At 34.4% G+C, this 27,673-nt stretch overlaps 1 protein-coding gene across 3 annotated transcripts in view; it reads left to right on the forward strand.

The window, feature by feature from the left end:
* The first annotated feature begins 5,922 nt into the window (after positions 1 to 5,922).
* The window catches only part of LOC138325742 (prostaglandin E2 receptor EP4 subtype-like), a 71,984-nt gene continuing 50,233 nt past the window's right edge, over positions 5,923 to 27,673 (forward strand). The window contains exon 1 of one of the 3 annotated variants that reach the window (XM_069271599.1): positions 5,923 to 6,145. The gene's annotated coding sequence lies outside the window, so the exon portion shown is untranslated. Of the gene's footprint in view, positions 6,146 to 16,633; positions 17,040 to 23,258; positions 23,360 to 27,673 lie in introns of those variants that run through there. The other 2 variants (XM_069271601.1, XM_069271600.1) reach the window with 2 other exon arrangements.

Here is a 27,673-nt window from a genome sequence, read left to right on the forward strand (position 1 = left end):
AGCCGACATCGCAACGTCTTTTCAGAGAACACCATGTGACTACCGCAACTACGTAACGTCTTTCCGAACTCTTAAAAAGAACGGTTATGAATTTCAGACTTCCGTTCGGCAACGACCGTAATTTATGGCGACCAGTTAAAATGAATGCCTGTTTACAAGCATTGACTTTCAACAACTGTTGTACTGAAGTTATTGAGAAATCATTATCAATATTCTTTGATATTGCTTAATTTTAACCATAATTACAAATACTAACAATATCGGGGTCAGATCTAACTCTTTTTACTGCTAGTTACGTATATGAGACTTTAGATGTAAAGTTATATTGGGATTTTTCAGGATTCTGAGTAAAAGGAAATGGTGCAATTTTATATTCCTTAAACCACTGTAAACGATTAAATGCCCCTTTAGCAATCCATATGAATCATATTTTGGCAAACAGAATGCTGTGTTTGGGTAAATAAAGAGTGACAAGACATCATTAGATATCGCAGACGGGTCCGGGAGCGGCCAAATTTTGACGTACTGTCTATGGAGTGACACATTAACCGACACAGCATCCCTGAGTGGATTGTCACAGTCTGTTCAATGTCGGCTGCTCGCTGCTCTGGGAACATCAACAACAGACGTCGCTGGACACCACTTTAACTTTTGATTGGCTAATTGACGTCAGCAGGGTAAATGGTCGATGGATGAGAGGTTGATGACAGTCAGATTAACAGCAAGTCTATTTTATGGCATTCAGAATGGTATATAAATCTGCAGCATTTCAGAGATTTTTTTCTGATAATTTATGTCATTGCGTCATCTTCGTAACATGAACTACGTCATAGATGTAATAGATATACAGACAAGATGAGGTAAACGTAGTTGCAGGTTCATGGTCAAAACATATGTCTGAGTACGTTTGGCCTTAAAGATACATATTCAACAAAATAGTTTATAGCAATTATGGCCTTTTGACCAAGTACACGTTGAATTAAAGCCAAAATTCCAAATTGGTTGTTTGATATATGTGTTTGTAGAATTAATTCTACAGTTGTCTTCTTCAGCAGTTCAGTTTCATAATATTCTTATTTGTCCTCAGAATATCAATATATGCCTCAACCCCTTAAGTTTGACTTACAGAGTCCAGAATTCTAGAATTAACAGAGTCCAGAATTCTAGAATTAACATTTTGAAAATATTTTGCAATTCAATGGAGAAAAGGTTGCTCGTTATAAGTCAGCCAAACAATGGAGGATGGGGTCCATGTGATTACTTTTTAGTCCGATTTAATTTTTTGTTATTTTTTAATATTTGCGTGAAGACATATGAAAAATTTGCTGAAAAATTACCATTTTTGTGTTTAAATCTTATTTTTTCATTTCCTACGTACAAATCGCTACATATATTGGATTATTTGGTCCTGATATGTATTTGTTGTTCTATTGTGGTCATTGTGATACCTCATTTATCTCTTTCAGTTGAAACATATCAATGTTTTGAAATATTTATCAATTTTTTAGAGAAATTCGTGATGGCGGTCATCTTGATGACGTCATAACCGGAACTTACACAATGTTAACATTGTTTTGTTTTGTTGATTTATTTTAAAATGATTTATAAGTGGACAAAAAACTAATTAGAAATAATAATTTGCTGTTGGTAAACATTTTTGCTGCGTCAAGCAAAATATGAAAAATTTACTAAAAAAATTACCATTTTTGAGCTTAAAATCCTATTTTTTCACTTCTTGCGTAAAAATCACTTCATATATTTGATTATTTGGTCCTGATATGTATTTATTGTTCTATTGTGGTCATTTTGATACCTCATTTGTCTACTTCGATTGAAAAATGTCAATGTTATGACTATTTTTCTTTTTTTAGTGAAATTCGAGATGACGGCCATCTTGATGACGTCATAACTGGAAGTTCATCCTAACTTATGCAATTTTAACATTTTGATTTGTGATCAGTAGGTCATAAGGGTTAAGACAAATATTGGTTCGGAGGTTTTGGGGGGTGCATGTGGGACCCTCCTAGCCCCTGGCCTATACATTCGTAACCTAAATGAACTAAGACTATATTTGTGGTTTTGTTATCATAGCTGATCTGTCAATTAACTATTCAAATAGCATGAAATACAATATTCTTCTGACAGAACCTTTAATAGCAAATAGAATATAACTTATCTGCTAAACGATACATCCATCACTTGATTGTCGTTCAAAGATAAATAATTGATATTTGCTCAAATATATCGTTTTTCAGAGGACAATATATAAAAATACTCATCAGCGTTATCTATATCGTGAATATAATAGCAGAACTTAGCGCAATGTGGTCTGATTAACCATCCGTAAAGTAATGAGTATACCACAATAGTAGTTATTTACCTCGTACTGCTGACAAAATGATGTGCTGATCCGCATGGTGGTCCCCAGTATCGTTAGACAATAGGAGATCTGTGTTTAGTACCCCGCTGTGGGTATTTCGTCAGGGCATTGCTTCAATTAGTGATCTACCTCGCGCTGACCGACATAGAATAAAACGGAAAATGTGGAATCGTGCTGTTAAATGTGGAACAAAAGAAAACAAATTGATTAACAACAAATTGAGTAAACTTACTTTTGAAAACAAATATCCTATCAAGTTGGAGTTCTATAAATATGTTTGTAAAGGGTTTTTCTTGGGACTTACCTCTTGCTATTTTCATAATTCATTAATAATTGAAAACATATGATAAATGTTTTCCGTCGAGGAGGCCATATTCCTGACACACGAACGAGCCTTTATCGCTAATCTTGGGTATTACGAATTATGCAAACATCGTGGTGATTGGATGTCGGCAAGGAACTTTCTCATAGGTTCGTGGTGCCATGTATGTCAGTATGCATTGTTCAGTACTGTAAACGTAAATGTATAATCTTAAATTAGATATAGTTTTAAGATTTGTAATGTTAAAGAATGGAAATGTGTGTTAGTAGAGCCCAAATGTCCATAAAAAAGTCAGAAATAAGCGGACATACATTGAATCTATAAGGTTCTGTGTAAGTATGAGATATAATTACCAAAGAATCAGCAAAAGAGAAGTAAAATGGAATTGATGTGAAGTTTGTTTTATTTCACGTTAATTAGAAATGCAACACATATACAAAAACAACATAACATTACAAGTCCATCAAATACATCGTGCAAAATGTTTTCCTTTATTTCAATGTCTTTTCTTACTATTGTTACTAAAAACCAATAGATATCGGGATGGTAAACTACATACATTTTATCGCGTTGTCGCATTGTCGCGATGTCGTATTGACGGCAACAATTATCCACCATAACATTATCAATTTTATAGTAATGAGTTTATGACCAGTTGTTGAACGTGTAATAAAAGTTATATAATTACATGCGCAAATGTATCAACACACAATGTACCAATAACAACAAAAACGCTTTTTGGCAATATGGTGAAAAATACGCCAGACTGGTTTTCTTCAAATTGAAGCATTCTAATGAATGTGCAAAATTTAAAACGGGACATTTTGTGGTTACTCAAGTACCTATGCTATTACTGTATAACGATTTGGATCTAGCACAGAAACTCAAAAATTGGAAAGTGTAGGTACTTGTTAACATTTCACAAGTGCTTCATTCCACATAAGTTCAAACTGCTGTACACGATACTGGTTTATGATGGTTACGTGGTTATGAAAATCTTCATCATCAGGATGAAAAAAAGACTTATGACGTAAAGTTAATAACAGATATGTTTGATGGCTGCTGATACCTCATTGTGCATGAACCTAGGGTTTATGGCCTATTGAAATCGCCGTTTTATCTTTACTTTGACACGAACCTATCTATTTGTTGGAATAGCTACAGGTATATACTTCCAAGAAAGATACCGGCCCCGGATGCCAGGTATCAGAGTATGTTATAATTGTGTTCACGACTTTCACGTGCATAGAAGTGTGTATCGATGCATTCACCTCCAACACACTCATAATGTTTCATTACATTGGAAATTGATAACAAGATATTTGGAATTCATTTGCACTTGGAAATTGAAATGGGTTTTAAAGCACTGCTGAATAGTCTAATAGTATAGTCGGGCTTTTTCAAGATTCATGACACTGTATTGTGCCGTGCATATCAGATATGTTCTCGATATGATAACAAAATGCATTTCCTTTTCATTCACCTTGTTTCTCTGTGTAGAAAATGCTTATCAGTGCATCTTCAGAAAATCAATCCTCCATATTATTTTTATACATGGCCTACAGAATGTACTAGGATTTTAATCCCTTTAATGAAGTTTTTCCAATGCATTTCTATAGTTTATAATGGTACTTGGTTGAATTTCGAAAGAAAATGGAATGGAATCAAAGCATGATCACACCAATTAACAATATCTTTTCAGATGAATTGAGATGGTATAAAAACTTACAAAAAATAAACAGAAACTAAAGAACCCCTCACAAATGAAGTGGGTACAGCTCGAAAGGGTTTCCTTTGGGGTTGTCCTGCAGCGAAACTGATTACATCATAAATATGGAATTGATCGAAAGATTATCTTTTTCGGGGTCTCCGTGCAATATTTCCTTATAAATGTCTTTTTGTTGGTCTTACTTTGGTTTGGATGGAGAGCAGGTTTTCCTACTCTTATCATTCCAGTAAATTAGCCAATCAAAAAGATGTTTATTTCTCGGTCATATAAATTAGCCAACTAGAAAACTCGTTAGTTTGACGTTTTATCCTTAACCACAAGTGAGCGTTTGTGTTACTATTATAAAACAGGTAAGCGATTTTCTGTAAATCTGATACATTTATCGCTCCATCGTACGTCCTCGTTTATCCTGTTACATGGTAAATGTAATTACCAGCCCCATTTTCAATCTGAAGGTAATTATCCCGTGATGAAATACATATAAACATTTCCTTGTTTAAATCATAACAACATTTCACTTACACGTATTTTAATGCAAACTTCCTGAAACGTACAAAGTGGCCTTATTGATTTTGAACTCTAAACTGTTGATACAATATAGTTTGATTATTAACAAACATTTCACCAAAATAAAAAATGTTTATCAAAGTAGGTGATTGTTCATGGCATCTACAGTTACGGAAGTTTATTTTCGATGTACTTTGCCAATTCGAGGGTGTAAGAAAATGAAACAAGATTGACTTCCTAAAACCTAGGAGCTCCTTTCTTGTCAACCCCCGACGCTTAGCCTAAAATCTCTTATTATGCGTAGTTCGAAGATGTTATCCCTTTTCTCTTTGTTTTTCATTTTATTCGTGTGTTTTTTTTTCAATATCGTTTCCATATTGGTATATATGTTACCATAATTCTCCTTTCGAGTTCATCTCTAATGCATGTTCGTGTTGCTGTATTTTCCAATAGACACAGGTATAACTGGATAATCTTGAATGTCAAACATTTTCTCGGCCACACTCATGTCATACGAAAACGCGAAAACATTCCAGTGAAAATTACTGGCTGTAGGATATTTCTTGGAAGGAAGGATATGGTCGGACTGTTTACTTGAACTGGTCACAACGAGCACACTTGTTTGATAACCTCAGTCATATGCAATTAGGACGTTTACTTGGGTATTTGCTAAAGCAAAGTAGTAAGATGAAGCATCAGAGAAAAAAAAATAGGCCAATAGTTACAGTATTGGCACGTGTATGCTACTGAAGAATATCATTTGTGAGCTGAACACCGACTGCTAATTACTTGAGCTAATTAGAGGTATGTAAAGTGGCTATTTAGACCCAATAACACATCCCATAATACTACAATCACTGACAGTGTTTGGGACTTGCAGCGGAAGAGAAGGTTATCAACTGTATATACCTACCGCCTGCACGGTAGCATATATAAACATACGCGTGCGTGATGCTGACAAGAAATGCACGTACATCGGACTAATAGAGTCAACACATGAAGTTGGCCACTTTGTTCTTGTACACGTCACTTTATAAATATACAATGAGGTGAATTGATATATTCTGTGGGCGGTTCTGTGACAAGGTATATGAAAACCACACTCTTCATTTATTTCCTTGGACTACGACTGTGATAGTTTTGGCATGGTATTTTATTGAATCGGACGATTCATGTGAAACTGCTCAACGAGGACTTTCTTATAAACGTAAGTAGAGCTATATCTTATATTTCATAAATCTCCCCCACTTATAAAATTAGGGTTTAAGTTCTTATTCATCAGTTCATGTCTTTTATAAGTAAATGTAATGTTATAGCAATTCGAATGTTTTATTTCTATCTTTGTAACGATTAATGTTCAGCTTGTCCATTGCTACAACTTTTTTGTGAAATACGATATTTAGGTTTTTGTCGAGTTACGTTGTCTGCGGTATCGAGTTATACGTCATCACCGTTTGTGAGAACAGTACGTCATTTCTGCTGACATCAATGACGTTACTCTTAACAATACGTGGCATTAAGTTCAATATCACCTGAACAAGTATCTCTGTATAACGAAATGACTCGATAATGTTGCAATCATTCAATTCTACTTTCAAGATTAGTAATTATGATTTTAGAGATTACCAACAATAAAATGATATTAAAGATGACGTAATACAAAAAGAAAGATTTTTTGTAAGTCATCTGCATATTTTAATCTGTTAACTTTTGTGTGTTTCTAATTTAGATTATGTTCTTTTCTGAATATAAAGATCCATCGCAGTAGCTTGAGAGTGTGTGATTAATGGGTTGGAGAGATAGGTCGTGCGCATGTTTCAGTTTTAGCTGCATCAGATATGTTAGGTGTATGTTTGATATTGTTCGGTAAAATACAAATATCTGGGTTAATATCGTAAATTATTAGAATATCACTTTGCCGATCCAGGAAAAACTGATAGTTTACCTGAGTGACAAAAATGCTCAGCATGAGGCATGTCAAGTGCTGACTCGTTCACATCTTTAACGAGGGTAGAAATATCCATAGTCCCCTTTCAGGTCATGTTTCATAATTTTCTCCAATGCTTAAAAATCAACTTTTCTGTATCCTCATTATCACAAACCCATACAATAAGCGTTAAAGATGATGACGTTATTGAGAATACGTGTCGTGTTTGTACCGTATATGTTGATGACGTTACTGTTCTATTCAGCGCGTGTGGACGGTCTTTTCCCTAAGCCGGATAAAGAAAAGACTATTTTTCTTAGCAACAATGGAGTTACTGTGTAAAGTATGGGATATACGATACACTATCATGAAAGTTAAAGAAATGAGAACATTAGGCCAATATGTTTTTAATACTAAAGGAATAAGTTTCGGACTACCTGTGTGTTTACACTCGTTTAGTGGGCTAATGATCCCACGTGGTTACATTCTTGTGCTTAAAATACCGCAATTAGGGTACCAAGATATGGCTAGCTCATCATAATTATATCATCAGCACGAGAGGATGCAGATTGAATTAGCGCGTGACGTGACGTCATGTGTACTATCTGTTAGGTAGGGATTTATAATGTACTCTAATCATCATGTGATATGGTATTCTATCGGATGTTTAGCATCATTACATGCTTGTCTGGCAGATCAGATTAGCAAGATTATAGGGAATTATTTCAGCGGATGTGGGTAATGTTATCAGAATATCGTTTATATAAGATACTTGTCTTTATTGCTTTTTGACGTAATATGTCAAGATTAACTTACAATTTTAACAAAATACTTATTTACTTAGATTGCTAATAATGTTCAGCGTCTAATGTAAAATGAGGTATTTTACCACGGATGACCATTTTCAGAATAAAATGATAGCGTAGACTTTTCTCTTAAAACTCCGGATTACAATACCCTTAAGTCTTGGCATCTGCTAATTGGGCGTTAAACAAAATCAATGAAACTTTACACTGTCAGAGTCAAACTAATTAACTACCGGTTCGGAGATTGCTACATTTCTCTCGATCTTGATTGGTTGAGTGATGATTTCACGCCCCATTTTGACGACCCCCCCCCCCCTCCCCACCAATACATATATTCTGGAACAATTGGCATTGTGTAAAAATGGAGAGAGTGGCAGTCATAGAAACTGACCTGTTTATGATCAGAATATGTCTATTGAGACTTGTGCAATCGAAGAACAACATACAGTAAAATACTCAGACTATGAATTTGCTTACACATTGTCAAATATTGAATGACAAAGTGGTGTTTTCATAGATAACTAAGATATAGAACAAAGACAGATAGTTTATAAGTAATTAAATAACGAGTAACTATGGATATTACATGGCTACATGACCACGTGATGGTCTTTTAACAACCATGTTTCCTTTCATTTAGAATTCTCTACTTTGGTTCTTGGTCACCCAGATTATTTTTATCATTCAATATCTTTTTTTTATAATTAAGTTTATCTAAACAGAATATAATGATATCCTACCGTCCGACATGTGGTTTGTATTTCTTAAATAAAGTTTTCGGGTCTGTGTCTTATTCATGGCCCTGCACGCGCCCTTGTATTATTAGATTTGTAACTATTACTAATAGGTTTCTATAAATAACTATCAGAAGAAAACGCATATGTTTATATTATCAAATGTGATCATACGCGTTATTGTAATTGGTATCATTTATTTTCCTGTTGAGATCATTTTAGAATCCATTAATTTGTTGTGTGACGCTGATGATAATTGAATTTTACTTAACGATACTTACCAAGCCTGCCACAGTTCTATATCTGGTAAGTATAGTTACCTGTAAGCGATACATTAATGTGTCAGTCACGTACCTGGTCTATATCGGAGCCTTACCACCCTGACCCTCCCTATTTATCCCTGCTTGGGTGTGATATAGATCTTAATACTTACACATCAGCTGACTAACGTCGTCACTACGTACAATAGGTATACAGTGTAACAATCAGTAAAAGTCTTCTCAAAACCCAACAGATTGCTTCACAGAATACATCCGATAGTACGATCTTAGAACTATCGGTAGTCATGGAAATGATTAACTAGTAACATATCACATAAAATTAACTTTTTAAGATGACATTGTCGTGTTTATTTTTTCTATCATACACTAGACATTTTAATTACCTTTTGTACGTTACCTTGTAGCTCTAGGTACATTGTAGGGCGTTGGAATACCACCTGCTTCTTCAATTCGATGATCGTAAAAGGTGACTTTATTATCTTCTATTTATCTTTTTTCTTCTTTCTAACTTACATTCTCCTTATGTCTCCCTTGCACCGCCTCACTTTTGACCTCAAGTTGGTAATTCTCTGCTGTGAGGAAGACAGAAAGGCTCTAGATGTTGTCCTCTGACCGAGACACACTATATTCTATAGAAGTGATAGTTTCTGCTCCTGCTGATGTTAGTATGATTGGTGTCTTTGGTGGCATAATTCAATAAGATAACACTACACACACAAAAAAACGCTATCACAACGAAACACAACACGAAAACATACAGATATTTACACACACAGCATATTGAATACTGCCATTAAATGACGCTAGCTTTTAATATTCTATATAGAGTCTTTGTCGCTCGTCGATTTTATTTTGTATTGTAACCTGACCTGGATGACAATTTTTATTATGAAAATTCATTTTTTCACATTACAGATGTCATTTTCGGAAGATATCGATTATGACGTGATTATTTTGTGAGTGATGTGAAAATGAAAATACGGAATTGTCGATGAATAAAAGAACACTAACTATTCAGAGACACATTGCTTCGTTTTCTTTTACAGTTTCTCTCTACACATCTATATACTGTTTGCAATTTCACTTTTTGAAGCACCATTATGTAACGATTATTACTTGGTTAATAATTCAAGATATTAAAGTATGCTTCATTAGCATTAAACTGACCCATAAAGTATTGTTGTGAAACTTGTTCCAAAGATCAACATTTAATGCAAATCAGAAAAATCCAACTAGAGGTACTTATAACGAAAAAGTAATTTTAAGTTTCGTATTTTGAAAAACATGTAATGATATGGCTATTTCATTTCCAGATTTGTGTTTTGTTTTGAGTGCAGATGGTATCATTACAAAAATCTTGTTTTACAATCAGCTATAAAATGATGAAATTGATTAACTTTACTGTAAGCATAGATATTCCATTACTGGGATGATTATATACGGGATGTGATGACGGCTGTGCCAAACCAGGGGCTGATTTATTACAGTTATATTGTAGTATGGCTAGAGAGCTCCCTCGTATCTCATCAACTTAATTGATATTTTACTAAACGTCAGCATTTTCTGTGCTTGTCGTGGGTTTTGGTGCATCTTCCCCCGTAACGAATTCATTTTTATCATATTAAGTGTGGTTACTTAAACAAACAGGTTTGGTCATTACACGAGGCCGATTTAAAAGTGCTCGTTAATTTGTAAGTAATGAAAATGCACAGGGCCTGAGCACGGTTCAAATTGATATTCGTGTATAAGTTCATTTAATCTTATTCTAAATCGGCTTTGATAATGTCGTAATGTCCTTTAGAATTACTTGCAAATTCATTAGCTTAGTTTAGAATCGCTTAAAAGTATTTACTTGCAGCGTCTAATTGATCTCCTTTCGTGACTTGTTTTCTTATAGAAGCAACCGTTTTGGTATGTTTTCTTCTCCATAAAGCATCTTTATTATATCTCAACAATGCTTTTGAAGATACCACAAACAGGCAGAATTTGATATCTTATTAACGGGCAGGAACCTTTAGATGTCTTTAAGACAGATGTTTTATCAGAGATAGATCCACTCGTTAGAACTTTGGTCCTAATTTGGCTCTGCTCGGATGTAAATGACATTGGATAATATAAACATGCCCATTAGCACCTGTAATCAATTGCATATCTATACCAGTAATTAGAGAAGCCAGAAAAATGATATCATGAAAAATATAGATTTACTGTTGATCATTGCAAACCAAAGTAACAGCTAATCTGTTGGTGAAGATCAGATGTATCTATTTCAAAGTAAAGACAGGTAAAGTCCATTATCAGATGATGGTCCATATCATTTGCTTTATAAGACGTGTTTTGGCGTATCTTAATCAAAAGTATACCTTAATCGTCATATCTTATGAAATGAAATTAAAAGTACATGTATAATTGACCTCCCCATGTTTTTGTAACTCTTTTCCTGGAAAATACTTTACAATATTTCCTTCATTTCGCCTTCAAAATTTAATCAGTTCTTACAAGGATAATTCCTTGCTGAAATACAAATGTTGGTTAAAAGAAACTATGATTAAATTAAATCAACCTCTATATCCCTGGCGATAAGTTAATATCCGACACTTGGTTGATATAGACAACAAATGATTAGGTTATTACAACTCATCATGGCCTTCTCCCATACCGCGGATGTCATAAACCCATACGTAACCTTTCCAACAAATTATTTATAGATATTTCCGAAATCTTGTTTTCAAAACTTTGGTAATAAAGTTCCAATGTTCCGGTAATTATTATCATATTTGTTTCTTCCTCAAGAGCAGGTATATAGATATGTATGTTTAATATGCTATAACATTGTTTTATTGGATTATTATCAACAGTATACATACCCGAAGTATTTGATAAAATTCGATGCACATATTTTCTTTCCGGGCCTCGTGAAAAAATGCCCCTTAACCTTTTGATTCGAATTACATGCAATGTACCTATGTCTCATTATTTGTGGAGCTTAACATAAAGTACATTCCAAAAACTATAACCGATGAAAATATCCTCTTCCATGTTGAAACTAGACCGTTTCTCTCATACCCAGGCACGTTTTGCAAATTTTACAGACTGAAGTCATACGTGACCTATGATGATATGGAACCTTGACAAATTACAGTACCACTACCTTGGAGTGGAAAACAGATTTGGTCGGTTTAAGATGAAATAGAACAAGAAACTGTGACGAGATAATCTGTATCTACTCTTGTCTTAAGGGAAGACTAGAGATTTAGAGGATAACATATTCAGCTGTCGGTTGGTATTTTTCTCCGAGTGCTTGACCTAAATTTCGCAATTATTAAATTGACTACTTCAGAACACTATGAAATATCTAGGTTGTTTTATATAATCAGTTTGAACAACATTTTTGGTCGATGGTTTCTTATTTTCTTAATGAACCATAATTTATTATCATCAATTCGTCAATGTATTACACTGTCAAAACAGTCATGCAGAGCTTTCATTTCATATTACTATCAACGTAATAAAATAATCAGGTATTCCAATATTGTGCTTGCACTTTGATATATTACAAATACTTTAAACTGATTGATACAATGTATATTGTATTCTATAGATTATTGAAATATGGTTGCGCTATTTACCTTTTCTAAAATGCTAGAAAGCGTATCATAGTTTCACTCATACGTTCAAATTTCATTTTGTACTTGAATTGAATCGCTGATAAGTAGGTAGGTGTACTGCGTTTGCGATGTATTTAAGGTAGGCATACTGTTCTGCATTACTGGAAAATTGAAATGACAAATACTCATTTATTGTAACGATCTGTGATATGATAAGTATCAAATATGTATAGGGCATAAATATTTATTTGTGTTGGCTTCATAAAGCATACCAATGTAGGAGAAGAGGAAAATCTAACGTTCCCTGACCGCCTAGAGCAGACTAGTGTTATTAATATTGGCACCACTAAGTACCGTTCGATAACGAGGTAAGATAAGATAGGTAAAAGATAACCTTACACTCACATCTGTAGGTCACTCTAGTCTTCAGGAAACCACAGTGTGATGATGTAACAGGTTCCTTTAGTCTGACTGTTAAGTAATACTTAGTACTCGGTAACCTCGACCGGAAACACAATAAAATACAAAAATAAAAACTAAGTACTGTAATTGTGTAACTTTTTATGACGAAAAAGTCCCATTTGAAATCTTTACAATGAATTCCACTCCAAGCTGACACAGACACACCCTATCCAGTATTAATGCGTTTCCGAGAAATCTTCTATTTAGAAATAGCCAATCAAACCAGGATCGAATTGAAAACAAATATATCTCTAACTGCATTCTGACTATGGTGCAACGCAAAAGGTATTGTGTCTTGTTGCTTTGTATGTACATTGTATGTGGTTTCAATCCAACTATCTGTATTTCATTCGTCAACATAAGGAGTTAAAAATATTATTGAAGAAAGGTAAGGGCGTATGTATATGTGGAAGTGAAAAATTCCCCGCTGGAACGTCACGTCTGCTGTTTTCGTTACTCACGACTTACAGAGAAATAAATCTCTGGACCGCTGTGCTGACAGCGTGTCTAGTTTACATTTGATTAGGTGTACAAATACCTCAATACTCTCAGGTGCTGTTCTATGTATCTGTTGTACACTCCATACAGTTTGGAGGTTTTTTGTAACGGCAATAAATCAATGTATGTGGGTTTTTTTTCAAAAATAAAATGTGTATATTCTGTATTCGCATATTACAAAGTAATCTGCTATTGATTGTGACGTCATGTGTTTGGGAGCGTCACGTCATACTTTTCGGAGAAAACGACGTGAATTGCGCTCTCATAATAATGACATAACAATCTGCCCGCAAGGGAGATATTCTGAAACGAAATAAGACAAGTCTATCATTTATTCCCTTGTTCGCTTTGGAAATTCTTAGAATAAGGAATACATTGTGTTTTGCTTAACGACCAAATCACAGCAACATATCGTCGGATAAATATTGCAAAATGTCTGAGGCTTGTTAATGTCATATAAAGAGCCAGTGTCACGTAAGGACCACCTTTGTATGCAATAAAATAATATACGTATGTTTTTGCAATGGGAATATGTGTAAATATATAAATATATTTTGAAACGAATAAAGGTAAGTCCACCATTCATTCCTTTGTTCGCTTTTGGAATATAACCTATATATATCCTATAAGAAGAATTATATAATAAGGACTACATTGTTCTTTGTTTTCGTTAGTTTCACACCCAAATCACAGCACCGTACTGTCAGGTATATATGTCAAAATATTTGAGACGTGTTGGCTGGTCGATTGGGATCCACCTCCTTTTAACAGTTAAGGCCAAGTAAAAGAAGACCAGCCCTATTAAGATTTGTTGCGTATGTGAATGTCTGTGTGTTTTGGGAAGCTGCGGTAAATTCGTGTTCCTTGTTAGAGTGGAACTTAGGCCGTTCTAATAGTGCTATCTCACTGACGTGTGTCGGCAAATATAGCGTAAAGCACACCACATCCGTCACATTATACAACGGAAAGACTGAGTACACGGTCTATACCAAAGACGTACAGAAAGGTACTACAAAAACGTACTTATGTTTTGTGAAAATTAATATTTCAGCGTTTTTAGCTGTAGACATTTTGCGTTAGAATATTTTATTTGACGTTAATATAATAATTAGTACAAATGCACGAGTTTATCGTCTCACTAACAAGTTCTACACGAAATTCAAGTGACGTGTGCCAAGTATAGTAACAGTAAGGTACATCCTCTGCAATATATACTCCAGGATTGTGGCATATTGTCAGATATCTAAACCATTCAGCCACCGTGACCAGGTACATTGTCGACCATTGTTTTTAGAATGAACCTGTTTCAGTTATCAAGCCTGCTTGATCAATTCTATTCGGTATTCAACTTTTCGCAATCAGTATCATCTTTGTCCCTGTTTGGAATTTGTTTGTTTATTGTGGTTTTACTGTTTGCACGAACTATCTTCAGGAACATGTAAACCATTATTTCGCTCATGGATTCCGAAATATTCTTTTTTTCGTTGACCGAGCGAGAGGAGTTTAAAAATATATACGTGGCTGACATATGGTTTACTGAGTAAAGAACATATATATGTAGCTTTCGTGCTGATAAAACAAGGACGGAAATGTTCCGCTTGTCAGAGGCGCAACATGGGGGACCAGTTTCTATTTTATTACTCGATACCAAAGCCAAGAAAGACTTCTGCCTAACGCATTAGCTTTTTAAATCAATTCAGTTTCGAAATGACAAAAAATACAATAGAAAAGCTTCCATAGAGTTAAATTTAAAAACACAATGTTCAACAAATAGTTTTCTTTATATGAACGCAATGTATTTCAAACTCGAACAATGTTAATATCAAACTCTTTCATAGTTGGTTATGGAAGATAGGGATATTCTTCCCGAATATCACAAAATGTTGTAAAACCTCAGGCTTTGCCATGGGTTTCACTACATTTTGCGATCCAAAAATGAGTATTTTTCTCTCATAACTTAAGTTTTATTGCAATTTTACAACTATTATACCAAGCCATTTTAAAACAAGTTCGATGAAAATCGCAACTCCAAATTGCTTGATATTTTCACATTTGTTCACGCGTTGTTTACATCTTTTATATTATTAGTTTCTGTAAAACAAATGTTAAATTTTACCGAGAAAATAGTGATGTTGTTGACGCCTTGACGTCACGAGGCTATATTGCAAAGGTAACCATGTAAAACAGTCACAGGCGACATGAGTATTGCTTTAGACCAGTCAGTATTACACTCTTATGAGAATAATACTAAGCGATATTCATTGGTAAGGTTATAAGACAAGTGGTTAAGTGCACGTCCTTCATTCTGCCGACTTTTTACAACGTTGAACAAAGAGTCACATTCAAATGCTGCCTGAAATTAGACTTAGTAACCTAGCAATGTTATAGTGTGTCCTCACTCCTAAACCAATCCCTTGAATGAACATGTTAACATTTTTCACAATAACTTTATCGTCATAAAGATTGTATTGTATCTGATAAATATCCATTATAAGATAATGGGGGTATTGTATGGTCGTGCGATTGAGACTAGTTCCTTACTTCCGCCCCTAAACTTTGCATGCTCTGAAAGGATCCTGGCTGTTGATGTTACGCTATATCATTCAAACAAAGTCAAATGTATGTTAAAATTATGTTATATCTGACGCAAAATGGCATATAACGATTAGAAATCTATCTACGTGTTTGAAGTAAACTTGATTTAGCTTTGACCGACATCATAATAAGAGCTGCATCCATGGTGTACATCAAGTGATACCATTGGCTTCTCACTTTATATGATCATCATGAAGACGTTGTTTTTGTTTACAAATTCAAAATATAGTGGAGAAAATTTGTGGTCGAGCGATTAAGATTAATTAAATGCTTCTTATTTAGATTTATCGTTTCATTGTCATTTTCATATTCCCCTTTGCAAAGAGGAATTCTTATTTGACTTAGATAATATGTCTGTATGGCTGATGTTGTGGATGAATCGATGACACTTATCCTTCTGGCACACCTGGTTCTCTTTTTCATGACGTTAGATACCAAAGTGGTTTTATTCATATATCGTTTGATTGACTTTATTTTTTGACCGAAGCTTTGAAGTTACACAAATGGATGTTGATATGTTTTCGACATAATGACATGTAACAATTAGAAATCTATCCACGTGTTTGAAGTAGCTTGATTCTCTCCTGACTGTAATTAATTTTGTTGTGATAAAAGTACTCGTAAGCGTATAGCTGACTGGACTCCTGGGATATTGCCATCCGCAGCTCAGAAAAACCAAAGCATGTATTAATGACTGATGATGGTGATGATCCTTGACTATACATCAGCCTAACCGACTTTTAGGGATCAACCCATTCAACCCCGACTATGCTCGTTCAACCCTGACGACTTCCCAATGTCATAGATATACATCCCGTTATTCCCAACTGTGGATTCTATTAAAACTTGACATCATCAAAGCCTGAACAGACTGTCATGGATTAAAGAGGGCATAGCGTGCTGAATTTCAATGCTGCTAATGTTAGTTGTATTCACAACATTGGCATGCTTGTAGTTCGATAAAACAGGCCCAATTTCTACATTTAAGTTATGAAATATATGTCTTCCTGCTGGTCTTTATAGACTTGGGAACAGCGACAACTCCATTGAAGGATCCGACGTGACTTAATTATTCACACACTGATTGTATCTTGTGAATATTGCTATCGCTGGATGCACTACACCACTTGTCAATACTAAACCTGACTTTTCAGCTGCTGTAGCTGGGTAGAATTCAATACCACTGACGGGTAAGTCTGTAATTTATTCCGGAAATGTAATCATTTTTTCAATACAGAATTATTCCCCTAATAACAAAAGTTTAGATGTTGCAAAGACAGGAATTTTGTCTCGCCATTTTTTATTAATTTTGGTAAATGAACTTGCTGGAACACTTAAATTACAAACGAAAGCATGTACTTGTCTAACAATATAACCGTTGTATGAATCTATTATCTACTCAACCAAACGCTGTTAGTGACGACTTTGATTCGAAATTTTAGTGCGTTTTAGATTTATCTGTTAATTAACATTCAACAACCGTTGTGATGAAACAGATTAAATACATGTTTTCTGCTTACGATATGTAATGAAACTGTATGAGTATATCCTCGGTATAAACATGTCTTCCACGTTATCGGGAAAACAGGTTTTGCAAGTACATGCATTTTACGTTTAACGAATTAATTTTCAGATGTTTGGAACCAGAACCAGTAAGTAGAATGTTTACGGGAAAACAAGTTAGGATGTACATTTATCTTCCTACGTCATTGAATATAAGCATTACTAAACGAGATTAAGTAGTATTTTAGAAATAAGTAAAGAAGTATGTATGTTTTGAAAGTACAGAAGCAAACTTGTTTTTCTTTATGAACCCAAAAATTAGCACTACGAAAATATCCATATCCTATACTAATCAATAGGATTTGTTTCATAAGATACCGTTGATTACGTAAATACACCATCGACAAATGTCGTAATGTCTACCAAAGCTGTTTCTTGGGCGGTAAACCTTTCTCGGGGTAGCGTGTATATACATTGTATAATATAATGTATGTATTCGCCTACAAATTAGTAGGTTATAAACCCTCCTGTAAAAGTCCATTTAGGTTAAAATATTATATTGATTTGTACAAACAAACTGGCTTTAAACAGTAGCTAGTTGTTGCACACAGAAACTTTGTATTTCAATATATATTTATCTCATACCATCTACCGGCAGCTGCTAGTGTACTTGTTAACGTGTCGAGCAGACCGGTGTCTACAAGAAAAAATACCTGTATAAACATGTGTGATAGATTGGTATTGTAGACCTAACATAAACTACCAAAACATATGGCAAGGTCAACACTGAAGCAGAAAAAGTATAATGTTACGACGTAAGTGATTGTTTACGGATCAAGTCTATATGTAATGATGTCATTCATACTCAGTTTTCTAGCTGTGATATTGGTTACAACCTTCACAGCCTGTCTGTGTAAAATCAATTTTGTTGTATGTTTTGTGTCAGTATTGCCCTACTGCTTGGTTATTCGATTTATTGCAAAGCATACATTTGAGCACCCGATACCTATGGGACATCTTTAAATAAATATATGGTAACGTGTAATCGCCATGGACTTTCTTATGGAAATGCATAAACCAAGATTGTTAGTGTACATGATGTACTAACCAACATCCCATTGCATATTCGCTGATGTTGAATATCCTTTAATTTAACAAAAATTAGATACAAGTATGTATAACATTAAAAAGTATTAAAAAAATACTTACCCAACTTAAATTCAGACTGATTTATCTCATATCTTTCGTTTGCCAAAAAGGATGAATACATTTGATCATGTAGCATAAATAGGCCATGGGCTAGGAGGGTCCCACATGCCCCCCCCCCCCCCCCCCAAACCTCCGAACCAATATTTTTCTTAACCCTTATGACCCACTGATCACAAATCAAAATGTTAACATTGCATAAGTTGGGATGAACTTCCGGTTATGACGTCATCAAGATGGCCGCCATCTCAAATTTCACTAAAAAATGAAAAATAGTCATAACATTGACATTTTTCAACCGAAGTAGACAAATGAGGTATCAAAATGACCACAATAGAACACTAAAAACATATCAGGACCAAATAACCAAATATATGTAGTGATTTTTACGCAGGAAGTGAAAAAATAGGATTTTAAGTTCAAAAATGGTAATTTTTTAGTAAATTTTTCATATTTTGCTTGACGCAACAAAAACGTTTTCCAACCGCAAACTATTATTTCTAATTAGTTTTTTTGTCCACTAATAAATCAGTTTAAACAAAAACAAGAAAAAAAACAATGTTAACATTGTATAAGTTCCGGTTATGACGTCATCAAGATGGCCGCCATCACGAATTTTACTAAAAAAGGAAAAATGTTCATAACATTGACATTTTTTAACTGAAGAAGACAAATGAGGTATCAAAATGACCACAATAGAACAACAAATACATATCAGGACCAAATCATCCAATATATGTAGCAATTTGTACGTAGGAAATGAAAAAATAAGATTTTAAGCTCAAAAATGGTAATTTTTCAGCAAATTTTTCATATTTGTCTTCATGCAGCAAAAATGTTTCCCAACAATTATTATTGATCGTAATCAGTTATTTGATCTCTTGTCAATCAGTAAAAACAACAACAAAATATATAGAAATGCAAAAGATAATTATTGTTATACCATCATTTGGTTTACAAAGCATTACCGTTTGCGTATAGAGGTCATATGATAGTGTATTTTTCCCAAACCGCCGAGACTACGGTTTCCTGGTGTCTTAGAATTTCCTGAATATAATAGTGGCTATTGAAAATTTAAATCTTGACAAAAAATTTTAGGTTGGCTGAATATCTAAGTGGGACTTCAAAATATTTCACTTTCATGTTCGAAATGTTGTACACTAGTAGCATCTCAAACTGAATTATTACAGCTAAATGCCAACTAATAGCTATATGGTATCAAATTAAAACTGAAGTAATTCTGTCATACAGTAAATACCATGACACTTTCCGAAACGTTTTGTGCCTTTTAGAATGAGCACATCCAGTGTTATTTCCTGTGTATAACGTCAGGAAATGTCAGATGGTTACTTAACAGTGTCACATATTTCTTTCACTAGTACTTTGTCTTCGATAGCGATGAGCTGATGAGCTGATATGACATTACATTACCGGATTGCCATCGTGGTTGTAGCTTGTCAACTGTCCATGGCCAGAGTTAACATAAGAAACATCAGTGTCAGGGATGTAGGAGCTCTTCCTGTTTCCAACCTAGTGATTCAAATATCGTATATGATGTTACAGACTATCAGATCCACATTCTGCGAAGGTTCCAGCTGGTCTCTTTATTTCGTATGAAGCACAATTCCTCATTCTTGTGAACCTTCAGTGACCATAGATAGCACAGGTGGATTCTTTGAGGTCATAAATGAGGTCTGCAGTGAAGTTCCACTATTTGCCAAGTCTGAAAAGCACTGTAGAAAATTTTATTTCTGGAGAGTCTTCAATGGTCTCTTTACGCATACACCAGATGTGACACAACCAGCACCTTCAAGGGAGTGGGAAAAGTCAGACCAATGAAAAACATTTAACATTAATGGCCTCATTAATGACCTCGATGATATCACCTGTGCCATTTATGGGCGCACGAGGGTCCACTAGATTAATGAATGGTACTTCATACAAATTATGGAGCTATGTGCTAAGGAGAACCAATTCCACCATTCGAATAATGTGGATCTGGTGTAGTTTCCATTATGCCGAAGAAGTCTGGAACAGTATATACGATATGTTAGAATCTGAGGGAGATCCCACATCTCTGAACCTATTGATATGAACTCTGGCCAAGGATGGGTTATGAAAGATGACAGGCTAGAACAACACTGGTAATGTACTTTCACATCAGCTCATCGACATTGAAGACAACGCTATGGCTTTCGACGAATTTGATACTGATATCTCGATTATTCTGATAATTTGGACTAGCTAGCTACCAGCTACCAGACATGCCGAGTCTCTTCAGTGGATGATAGAGCAGTGAGGTGAGAAAGCACGCACAATGATAATGGTTATGATTAAGAACCATTGAAAGAAATATGTGACACTGTAGTAACCATCTAACATTTTGCCTATGCTATGCATAGGAAATAAACAATGAATGTTCTCATTTTCAAAGACACAAACGTTCTGGAAAATGATATAAACAGAAACACAGGCTTAGGTTACATTTGTTACTCTATCAGTAGGTGTTGTGTTGTGATAATTACCAGCGGTTTCGAGTTAGAAAAATAGCATATGCCCATTATACGCACCTGGTGATGTTTTGTAATCCTAATGAGGGTATAACAATAATTATCTTTTGCATTTCTATATATTTAAATTTTTGTTGGTGTTTTCATTGATTTATTGATTGATAAGAGATCCGAATAATGATTTGTTGTTGGGAAACATTTTTGCTGCATGAAGACAAATATGAAAAATTTGCTGAAAAATTACCATTTTTGAGTTTAAAATCTTATTTTTTCATTTCCTACGTACAAATTGCTACATATATTGGATGATTTGGTCCTGATATGTACTTGTTGTTCTATTGTGGTCATTTTGATATCTCATTTGTCTACTTCAGTTGAAAAATGTCAATGTTATGAATATTTTTCATTTTTAGTGAAATTCGTGATGGCGGCCATCTTGATGACGTCATAACCGGAACTTATACAATGTTAACATTTTTTTTTCTTGTTTTTGTTTAAACTGATTTATAAGTGGACAAAAAACTAATTAGAAATAATAGTTTGCGGTTGGAAAACGTTTTTGCTGCGTCAAGCAAAATATGAAAAATTTATTTAAAAAAATAACATTTTTGAACTTAAAATCCTATTTTTTCACTTCCTGCGTAAAAATCACTACATATATTTGGTTATTTGGTCCTGATATGTTTTTAGTGTTCTATTTTGGTCATTTTGATACCTCATTTGTCTACTTCGGTTGAAAAATGTCAATGTTAAGACTATTTTTCATTTTTTAGTGAAATTTGAGATGGCGGCCATCTTGATGACGTCATAACCGGAAGTTCATCCCAACTTATGCAATGTTAACATTTTGATTTGTGATCAGTGGGTCATAAGGGTTAAGAAAAATATTGGTTCGGAGGTTTGGGGGGGGTGCATGTGGGACCCTCCTAGCCCATGGCCTAAAACAATATATATATATATATATATATATATATATATATATAACCAATTTAGAACAATACCTTTGTAAAACTCAGAATTTAATATCTTGTATTTGGCATAATGTATTATTGATTAGTTGCGGAAATTAAATATGGAGAAATTAAAAAAGTGTTCAGTTCTAACCGATATGCCCAATGACACTTGCCAAATAACCGATTCCCATTGCTAATGCGGATTTCCGAACATGACCTAGATTCGTTAAACAGTTGTCGTTTTAGAGAACACTCACTCTTTCGAAATGTCTGGTTCTGATCTCCAAATATTTTTATGTGTCTAACACACATTCATATGTTGATGGTGTTCGAGTTCTAGATGATAATAAATTGTGAATAATAAATTACCTATCAGATGATTTTAACCTGGTAAAAGAAAACAATATTTTTAATGAAATATCTAATCTGTTCATACATTTGAATCAACGTTTAGCTCTGTTCTTAGAACCATATTCTAGCTGTTGGTTTTTCTGCCATTGAGTTGCATTTTATTACTAATTTGTCATTTTTAAAATCTTGGTCTGTTGATACAGATATTTCGCATTCATAAATGAAATTATAATCAATGTGAATGTCTTTCGATAATGATATCTTTATATCTGTCTGTCAATGTGATGATAATAACCAGTTGTTGATTTGTTTTTCATTGGAAATACCTGCATCCTCCAACACAAAATCTAATGACCTTAGTTAGGAATAATGTTCATAAGCTAATCATAATGACGAACAGAGGTCATTGACATTTTCAGGAAAATCAAATGAACTTAAAACTTTTAGTAGTGCATAGCATCACTACTACCGTTATTTACTGCATGACTAAGCTACCATACATGTAATATAATGTAGTAATTATTATAATATTAGTTATACAAATTATTCTGTGCATATTATGTATCTCCCTTGTCGGTTGTGGTCTCATGTCAGAGGCGGTATCGCTAATACACCCGTGATTAATGAGGTTATAAAACGAGAAACACACACACCATTTCTCTGAATTATTCAACAAGTTGATCCAGATTCCGATATGGCTGATAAAAACATGTTTATGATCTTGTTTTGGAATATTACAGTATTTATATACCTTTTTAGCTAAAATCGATACAAACAGTTTTAATGTACCTTCAACCAACGCTAAAAAATAGCGTTGTTGTTGTTGTTGTTTTGTCGTTCTTGCTTTTTATCTACGTGCCAGTATAAACAAACATTGATTTGGTTTGTTTGTGTTCGCCGCCTTTGAACAGCTGTGGTCATTTAAGACAATGCAATGGTTTGATGAGGAAGGGAATTCAGGAGTTCTTGTAAAGACGAATACCTATGGTAAGTAACTGAAACCTATCATAGATCATACATAATTCTCCCTCTCACGGTAAAGAAGTATATGGAAGTTAAAGTTGCTAGAATGCCAAATATTATAACAACCTGATTAGCATTGACGTCTTTTATATGAATTTATTTCAAATAAAAAATGGGGCCGTGGTGGGCTAAGATGTTCGTGGCCTCGAAACAGACGTTGCGCAGTACTGACCCCAGCCCGATTGTTTTTTCTCTGAGTACTCTAATTTCCTCGACTTTCTCAAATATGCCAAGGCTGGTTGTTTATAGGACATTTTATACAAATATAACGATTACAAATATCTTTGATATCAAACCAATTATACGGCATCATTTTCTTGTAACTGTAAAGATAAATAGCATGACACTAATATGTCAGTTTGCAGTTTTTGTATCTCATTAATCATTGCTAAAATGTCAAAATATCGAACCTAGAATTGTGTAAATATTATTTATTTTGTTTCTTCGCTTCCTCAAGGCAGCTTTGTCGAAATCAAACACACAGAAGAGCACTTGAATTAACAAAACAAACAAGAATGGAAGATAAAAGCAATTACAGTTGGTGTTTATGTGAAACTTAAATTTAAAACATTACAAGCTATCTTTTCATTGCAGTTTGATTAAATTTCAATTTGCCATGGAAGAAGCTATTTACGTTAGCACCTTATTTTCTTCCGAGTTGTATGATGGAAAGCCAAGTGCTTTGAAGTAGTATTGGCTCAGCACGATAGTTTAGTAAGATTTTAGAAGAGGATTTTCTGAAAGTTTTGCGGTACGCTGTTTGCTGGGTCAAGCTTATGTAATGATTAGTCTTGAACAGCTGTGCGTACCCAAAACCTGTTAAGATGTTTGGGAATATTTTAGCTACATTAAAGTAGGTAAACATCTTCAGTTTTTCATGGTGAAACAGTTATAAGCGTTTCAACTCATTTATTACAAGTTAAACACTATTCTCGAGGGGCAAATGCTAAGATAGGTCGTCTTTGTTCCAGTAAGAGGAAAACGGAGAAAATCAGTTTTGATGGCCTGCTTTATTTTTTATAATTGTTATATTTAAATATACGTACGTGAAGTAATGTGTCTATGTACTTTGAATTAAGAAATGTACTTTCTGGATAGGTGATTGTTACAATGTCTGATACAGTACTTCAGTTCTCTGGAAATACCTTTTTACCGTTTACTTTTTGAATGTTGAAATTACTACACGTGTGTATGTTACATATGTAGAATTAGAACATTGGGTCTTACTTTACACTGAGTAGCATTGTTCAACAGTCGTTGTTTATATCATTTAAAATGCCAAACATTCTTTAGACATTGAGGTTTTTGGAATGCTGATAATGCAACTCTTGATACACCCATTATTGTAAAAGCTTGTACATTGATAACAACTATATTTAAGCTTGCTTTTTCATAGAAAGGAACGCCCATATACAATTATTGAATTAACATACTGATATTGGTTGATAATAACTGATGATTATTTAAAGGGACAATTCAATCTAAGATAACATTTAAATGTGTACATATATCGATGAAAAAAATTCTAATGAAAATTAGATCAGTAGGTTTTACTGTGATAAGCCAGAAAAGTCTATGGTGGTGAAATGCGTGTGAAATTTTCAAACTCGCTCGCTGTCCGCCATTACATATTGTGGTCGAACATCTTGTATGCCGAACCCAGTCCCTTGCTCGTAGTGTAACGCTACTTTTGTCTAGAACTTCTCCAATCACACTGACAGTAGTGTGTTTACCTTATTATGTGAATTGCCTTACCTAAAAATCATTTAATCACCTCCTCAGTGGTTCTGTAGTTCATTTGTTTAACATGCATGATTTTGGCTTGGGTATGGGTACAGCGTACATATTGTACCTGCTTTATCGTATTGATCAGCGATTTGTAATTACAACGGTATCAATTAAAATACTAAACAATGACGTGGAATTTGTCAATAATTTATGTTATAAGTTTCATAAGAAATGGGGAACAATGCATTTATGCCATATTTTGCCTCTTGGTTATGTAAAAGAATTCGCCTGAGTGAATTGTCCCTTTAAACATTGGTTATTATTCATAAATATGTCAATTATCTTAGTGACTGGAATCGGGTGATACATCCAAACGTCCTATCATAATGTTTTCCGTTTCGACATCCTTTCTGAAAGATTAAATATTGTACATCCATGTAAATTAAATTTGCTTTCACTTTATTCCAAATTGCAATTCTGCCCAAAAAGTTCTAAAATAACCTTTAGGAAATGTGCATTCTGTTGACCAAAAGCAGGTATTGATGTTCCTTGATATTCCAGGGGTTACTATCACTGATGATATATCCACTTCTGGACTATATCATTGTCAAACTACAGGGATTTCAGGAGAACAAGATTGACTGGCCTGTAAAGACTTCATTTGAAGATGAGAGAGAGACAGCGACGCCCAACTTCAAATCCACACAGACAAACACAGTGTAACGTTATTCGATTCCGTGAAGTACATAAAAGCAATCTATCTGTTCATTAGTTGTCGCACACAGAGCCTTCTTTGACCACTGCTTTGACATAGTCAAGGAACGGATGTAAGCACAAATATAGGGATGGTTATAGTAACCCATGGGATATCGAAGATCCATCAATTTTTTGCAAATCTACAAATTCATCATTTACCAACCCGCAAAAGTTAAATTTGTGGTTTGATTTCATTGCACTAAATAAGAACAGTATACATTCTGACTAATTCAGCACGAATTTGTCAAATATCTCCGCCAATAATTTAAAGATTAGTGATGTGAATATTGCATAGTTTATCTCTCTTTGATATTGCAATGGTGAGTATGAAGTACAGTAAGATCTGAAAAGATCAGATATACACTGGCGGCTATGTCGTGCTATATATACTTTGGTAAAACGATTCTGAGAATTGATAGTTAGACCAGATTCCTCTGTTCTCTGATACTTGACCTCATTCCGAGGTCATTGTTATTGTCCCTAATACTTGAATCGTACACGTGTTAAGCCATCCACGGTCTTCATCGGGGTACTTCGCCAGTAGTGCACGTCAACATTGACATCGTAAGTATAACATGGCATGAGAAGTGGCTCACGTGTCGATCCTTTCATAAAGAAGATCTCCTTGATAAACGGCATTAAGGGCAAACAGGTGCTACATAAATCTCCCAAACTTCGCCTATCTATCACACATTATGTAAACACAAACGCTTTATTATGTACTTCTTTTCGGAGGCTGACAAACGTTTATTTGATACATATACTCTCTTTATCGTTCGGTTAAGGATTGCCTAACTATAAAACAGCCGTTCACATTTGACCGGTCAGGTTATAATATGATACAAATATATAATTGATGATTTGCTTTTTACTACTTCGTGGTTCTCTTTAAAGTGACTTTGATGTACATCATTCGTACGTTGAGCATATGATTTGTTTCGGTTTCTTTTGAAATGCCGAAAATAAAAACTAGTCATATACATTTTTGTTTATATTTTTTTGTATTATTTTTGCCATACCTGCAGATAGGTAATGCTCGTAGCGGTTTTTGCTCTGAATCTCCACAATTACTAAATATGATATGCTATCAAGACAAGCCACTGGTTAATAGGACGTAATATAAACAAGCTCCAAAGCGTGAACTTTCTGTTTGCTTTATCTTTTATTGGTGTGGCGGTGGGAATGATTAGTGTTATATGGATCAGTGTGGGTTGTGGGCGTGCATTAAATACCACAGAAAAATTTTTATGGTGTCTTCATATTTCCAGACCTGAATCCAAAGTTCAGGGTGCATCGTAAACTGTAAAAGATGCCACCCGCAAGTAAATTCACACATTTCGCGAACTCTAATACATTCTGGTAATAAAATAGATGTGATTAAATAACATCTGTGTGCGTGTTGGGACAATTGTGAACATGTGGACGCATTAAAACATCACAGGTCTTTAGCCGCAGGTTCGTATTTGAAAACCATACTAAAACGAAGTTATATAGTTCTGTAAAGCTTTGGTACGCTGTAAGACTATGCGTGGCGACACTCCTCATTAGAAATACACGTTTCCATCCATCGTTCTGGCTAATTCTAGATAACTGAAGAGGGCAGAGTGAGGAAAAGACATCAATAGGGAGCATGTCAAACACTTTCTCAGCTCTCGTGTTACTCGGTACAACAACAAATTGGTGCTATATGTTGGTACCTAGGTTAACATGTGAGGATAAGTTCGGGTATAGCGGTCGGCATCTATACCTTTATCTGTAGGGAGAAACACGTTGTACAGTAGTTGTACTGTACTT

Source organism: Argopecten irradians, chromosome 6, assembly GCF_041381155.1.
Source record: "Argopecten irradians isolate NY chromosome 6, Ai_NY, whole genome shotgun sequence".
NCBI lineage: Eukaryota > Metazoa > Mollusca > Bivalvia > Pectinida > Pectinidae > Argopecten > Argopecten irradians.